Source organism: Anoplopoma fimbria, unplaced genomic scaffold (genome assembly GCF_027596085.1).
Source record: "Anoplopoma fimbria isolate UVic2021 breed Golden Eagle Sablefish unplaced genomic scaffold, Afim_UVic_2022 Un_contig_1629_pilon_pilon, whole genome shotgun sequence".
In the NCBI taxonomy this organism is placed as follows: Eukaryota; Metazoa; Chordata; class Actinopteri; order Perciformes; family Anoplopomatidae; genus Anoplopoma; species Anoplopoma fimbria.
In genome coordinates, this window is record NW_026551361.1 from 2,361 (window position 1) to 7,726 (window position 5,366).

At 50.1% G+C, this 5,366-nt stretch overlaps 4 non-coding genes across 4 annotated transcripts; all 4 read left to right on the top strand.

The window, feature by feature from the left end:
• The first annotated feature begins 2,850 nt into the window (after nt 1-2,850).
• On the top strand, nt 2,851-3,050 carry LOC129115509 (U2 spliceosomal RNA). The gene has a single exon (XR_008533120.1). It is a non-coding gene; the product is annotated as a U2 spliceosomal RNA (small nuclear RNA).
• Nucleotides 3,051-3,467: 417 nt separating this feature from the next.
• Nucleotides 3,468-3,582, top strand: LOC129115510 (U5 spliceosomal RNA). Its single transcript, XR_008533121.1, has one exon. It is a non-coding gene; the product is annotated as a U5 spliceosomal RNA (small nuclear RNA).
• A 179-nt stretch (nt 3,583-3,761) lies between these two features.
• LOC129115507 (U2 spliceosomal RNA) lies at nt 3,762-3,951 on the top strand. The gene has a single exon (XR_008533119.1). It is a non-coding gene; the product is annotated as a U2 spliceosomal RNA (small nuclear RNA).
• Nucleotides 3,952-4,365: 414 nt separating this feature from the next.
• LOC129115511 (U5 spliceosomal RNA) lies at nt 4,366-4,480 on the top strand. The gene has a single exon (XR_008533122.1). It is a non-coding gene; the product is annotated as a U5 spliceosomal RNA (small nuclear RNA).
• The last annotated feature ends 886 nt before the right edge of the window (nt 4,481-5,366 follow it).

Consider the following 5,366-nt stretch of genomic DNA (forward strand, 5'->3'; position numbering starts at 1 on the left):
GGTCTTTTGTTGGAAGTGCGCTCATGTGTGCCAGTTTTTGGGCCTGGGTTCTGGCGTCTTAACATCAGTGTCCTGGAGGTGGATTCTTTTAACCAACATCTTCGCTGGTTTTTCAAAGGCCTGGTAGGACTAAGGCCAATGTGTCCTGGAGTGATTGAGTGGTGGGAGGTCGCCAAGGAGCGGATAAAGTTATTTTGTTTACAGTATTGTAAAAGGAAAGCGAGGCTGGCGAAGAGGGAGGTGCTTCGCCTGCAGCGCCTCCTCGAGCTTGAGTATGCCAGAGGAAACTGTGGCGGCACTGTAAATCAGCAAGCTTGTGACTCCCTTAAAGCACAGCTTAGGGACGTCTTTGAGGGTAGAGCCCGGGCATACCTGTTACGGTCACGTGAAATATTCCTTGAGAAATTTGAGACGTGTTCCACTGCTTTCTTCAGCTCAATTCGAGCTGATAGGGCAAAGCAGGTAGTGACCGGTGTTAGGAACAAGCTAGGCAGGGTAGTGTCGGAAGGGGTTGAGATGGTGCATGTCGCCACTGACTACTACCGCACGAGATTTAGGGAGAAAGAGATAGATGTAGGGGGAGGGGAGGTTTTTCTGGATCTCCTGACCCAGCGGGTGCCGATTGACATAGCACAGGCTATGGAGGCCCCGCTCACTCTCAAAGAACTTGAGGGTGCCCTCCATAGAATGAACAGGCGGAAGGTGCCTGGCATCGATGGGCTGCCGGTGGAGTTTTATCTCAAGTTTTGGGATATACTTGGGCCGGTAGTGCTGGAGGTGTTGTCCGCAATACTCCGCACAGGTATGAGGGGAGGGTCTCTGGCCACCGGAGTTATCTCCCTACTGTTTAAGAAAGGGGATCACACCGACCTAGGGAACTGGCGGCCACTGACCATGCTGTGTGTTGATTACAAACTCCTGGCAAAGGTCTTAGCGGATCGTCTGGGCACAGCACTTCCTCATGTCATCCATGTGGACCAGACATGCGGGGTGGCGGGGCGCTCGGTGAGATGGAACCTCCAACTCATTCGGGACGCTGTCGCTTGGGCGGAAGACAGGCACCTGCCACTTATGGTGGTTGGTCTCGACCAGGCAAAAGCTTTCGACAGGGTTCACTGGGGTTTTATGTTTAGGGTTTTGAGCAGGTTAGGCTTTAGTCAGGTTTTTGTAGGATGGTTACGTTTAATGTACACAGGGGTGGGGAGCATGGTTTCAGTCAACGGTCACCTAGGGGATGTTTTCAGGTTGCACTCAGGGGTAAGACAGGGGTGTCCGCTTTCACCACTGCTCTACATCCTTTATACGGAGCCCCTGGCGGCAGCCATTCGGGCTGACCCAGGTGTGAAAGGTTTCCTGGTACCTGGCAGCGGGGGCCTAAGGGTCAAACTGTCTCAGTATGCAGATGATACCACACTGCTACTGTGCAGCGACGCATGCTTGCTCCGATCCTTGGAGATTTTCCAGAATTTCGGCCGGGTGACTGGCGCAAAACTGAATTGTGCCAAGTCCTCGGTGAAGTTCTTTGGGCGGTGGAAAGAAAGGACGGATGTACCAGGGGGGCTGTCGCTCTGCACGGGACCTCTGAAGGTACTAGGGGTCAGCTTTGAGACAGCCCATAGTGCCACGGCCAACTGGACCAGGCGCTTTTGGCAGTCCAGAAGAAGCTTGCGCTCTGGAAGAGCAGGTGCCTGACTTTCATTGGGAAGGTACTTGTTCTGAAGGTAGACGTTCTGCCATCTCTCCTGTACTTGGCATACATATACCCACTGCCAGCCAGCATGAGGAGGCCTCTAATGCGCCTCGTGTTTATTTTCATGTGGGGAGGAAGATACGAGTATGTGGCGAGGGCCCGCATGCTGGCTGGGATTGAAGCAGGGGGAGAGATGTGCCACACCTCTCGCTGAAACTGGACTGCATCTTTGTTTCATTTCTGTTTAGGGAGTTATCCGCTCCAGTTGCGCATCCTTCAGGGCATTTCCTACGACTCTACTTTTCCTATCAGGCCAGGAGCATGTTGGTTTGGAACAACCTGACACCCCGGGTGGAGCAGCAGCCATGGCATTACCATCATGCAGCCAGGTGGCTGAGGGCCCATCCTGAGGCTTCAGAAACAGCAGTCAGGCTAAATCACAGAGTCCTCTACGGGGTGGTGAGACAGAGGGAGTGTGCAGGTCCAGTGATTGGGATCCCGACAGGCATTTGGAGGGGGATCCAGCCACGAGGACTGGACAATGGTCTCAAAGATCTTAATTGGCTGTGCCTCCACAAGAGCTTGCCAGTACGAGCATTGATGCATCGGCATGGTTTGGCAAGATCCCCTGAGTGTCCAAGGGAAAACTGTTCGGGGGAGGAGACACTTAGACATGTCATGTGGGACTGTCATTTCGCTGGATTGGTGTGGGCTAGAGCAGCGACATGGCTAGTCCAGCTAGACGTTGGTTTCATTTTAACATGGACAAGGGTGGAAAAAGGGGTGGGTACAGGAAGAAGAAATTTCATCATTTGGTTATTCATCAGCCTCGTAAAGAGGGGTTTGTGGTTGGCAAGGCAAGACCTAGTGAGCAAAAACAGGAACACTGGCATAGAGGGAGTGTTAAAACGGGTTGAACAAGATGTAAAAGGGAGGATTGAAAGGGACATTGTGAAATGGGGGAAGCATGCTGCCTTGGAAAGGTGGAAAGGAGGCTTTGGGTGGGGATGGTAATATCACAAGGCATGGTAAAGGTGCCCTGTTTTTGTTTTTGATGTATAAAGGGAATAATGTAAATTTAGTGTTGTTGTGTTATTTGATTTGAACAAAGGTTTGAAGGTAATACATGTTTTATTGTGTAAATAACTGATGCGCATTGAATGATTTGTAAATAAAAAAAAAAAAAAAAAAAAAAAAAAAAAAAAAATCTGTTCTTATCAGTTTAATATCTGATATGTCCTCTATATGAGGATAACTTATTAAGCAGATTTTTAGCACTGGGAGATGAAAAAGGGGCTTGCTCCGTTCACTCCACGCATTGACCTGGTATTGCAGCATCGCCAGGAACGGTGCACCCTTCGAATGACTTGTGAACAACAAAACATCAAACTCTTTAATGCAAGACACGAGGCTGTGTATGTGAGTAAAGAAAAGCCCTGTTTACTCCTTAATTGTGCTCTTCCTGGAACCTCATTGTTCTCCCACTCTCAAATCACTATATCCATCAGCCGTGTCTGCTGGGGGAAATTATTTCCAGCTCTGAATCAACAGCGAGGGGGGAAGGAAGATAAATACAGCTATTCAGTTTCGCCGATTTGATTGGAGGGAAATAAATTGAAGAATGTGGGAATATTGCCCTCTCGGAAGGAAATGTGGGCGGGAGTAGTGGAATGGGTGTGGCTTGGAATTTGGAACGCGCCACGTCGACTGAGGCTCACCGCGAGAGTTTTGGCTGGGACGACTGGTGTCTCTGGCTGCTCTCACCGGGGGGCGGTACTTACTTTGGTTTCTCTTCATAACGCACAAGTCTTTCGCCTTTTACTAAAGACTTCCGTGGAGAGGAACACCAATGAGTTGAACCTATTTTTGGCAGGCTTTGCCATTCGGCTGAGCCTTGTGTACTTGTCAAAAGAATAGAAGCTGATTTTAACAAGACAAGTGTGCTTGACCTTGTAGGGCCTGTGCGGTTGTGCTAAGCAGCATCCCCCGCAATGCCCAATTGAAAGTACTGCACCATGACAAGCGACACGTGTGCCACGAGGTTGACACGGGCAGCAAACAGTTGGGGATCATCGCTTCTCGGCCTTTTGGCTAAGATCAAGTGTAGTATCTGTTCTTATCAGTTTAATATCTGATATGTCCTCTATATGAGGATAACTTATTAAGCAGATTTTTAGCACTGGGAGATGAAAAAGGGGCTTGCTCCGTTCACTCCACGCATTGACCTGGTATTGCAGCATCGCCAGGAACGTGCACCCTTCGAATGACTTGTGAACAACAAAACATCAAACTCTTTAATGCAAGACACGAGGCTGTGTATGTGAGTAAAGAAAAGCCCTGTTTACTCCTTAATTGTGCTCTTCCTGGAACCTCATTGTTCTCCCACTCTCAAATCACTATATCCATCAGCCGTGTCTGCTGGGGGAAATTATTTCCAGCTCTGAATCAACAGCGAGGGGGAAGGAAGATAAATACAGCTATTCAGTTTCGCCGATTTGATTGGAGGGAAATAAATTGAAGAATGTGGGAATATTGCCCTCTCGGAAGGAAATGTGGGCGGGAGTAGTGGAATGGGTGTGGCTTGGAATTTGGAACGCGCCACGTCGACTGAGGCTCACCGCGAGAGTTTTGGCTGGGACGACTGGTGTCTCTGGCTGCTCTCACCGGGGCGGTACTTACTTTGGTTTCTCTTCATAACGCACAAGTCTTTCGCCTTTTACTAAAGACTTCCGTGGAGAGGAACACCAATGAGTTGAACCTATTTTTGGCAGGCTTTGCCATTCGGCTGAGCCTTGTGTACTTGTCAAAAGAATAGAAGCTGATTTTAACAAGACAAGTGTGCTTGACCTTGTAGGGCCTGTGCGGTTGTGCTAAGCAGCATCCCCCGCAATGCCCAATTGAAAGTACTGCACCATGACAAGCGACACGTGTGCCACGAGGTTGACACGGGCAGCAAACAGTTGGGGATCATCGCTTCTCGGCCTTTTGGCTAAGATCAAACCTACGGAAGGGTGGCTGAAACCTGCAGAACAGAAGCTGGGGTAAGGCCTCTAGCCTCCTACAATGTGCTTAACCTGGACAAACCGAACTTTAGAACGGTAACCATCCACATGTACAACCCATTTGTGACCGATATTGCTCTAGCAGCTTTCCTTGGGCAGTACGGCGAAGTGGTGACGGCAGCAAGGCACATCAAGGACACCATGGGGTTTTGGACTGGACGGCGGCAGTTTCAGGTGCTGCTAAATCCCGACCCGGAAGGGCCAGGAGGCCTAAAGCACCCTCCTGCCTCTTTTAGCCTTGGTGGAGATCGTGGGTTTTTGTTTTACCCACGGCAGCCACCTTTCTGCAGGAGATGCAGGCAGTCTGGGCACACAGAGGCTGGCTGTAAGGGATCATGCTGCCGCTTCTGTGGACAAACAGGGCACATGGCCAATGAGTGCACAGAACCAAAGGCCTGTCATGGATGCGGAGGACAGGACCACCTGTACAGGAGCTGTCCTGACCGCAAGAAAACCTTTGCTGAGGTGGCCAAACAGTCCGATGTCCTCTACGGAGAAAAGGAGCCAAAAAAGGGACCCAAACATGCCCAAGACAGGCCAGCGCAGGTCGTGACTGGTGATAGCACCTTTGGAAGTGGAGTGGAAGCAATGTTCCAGGGGGAAGTTGCAGCAAG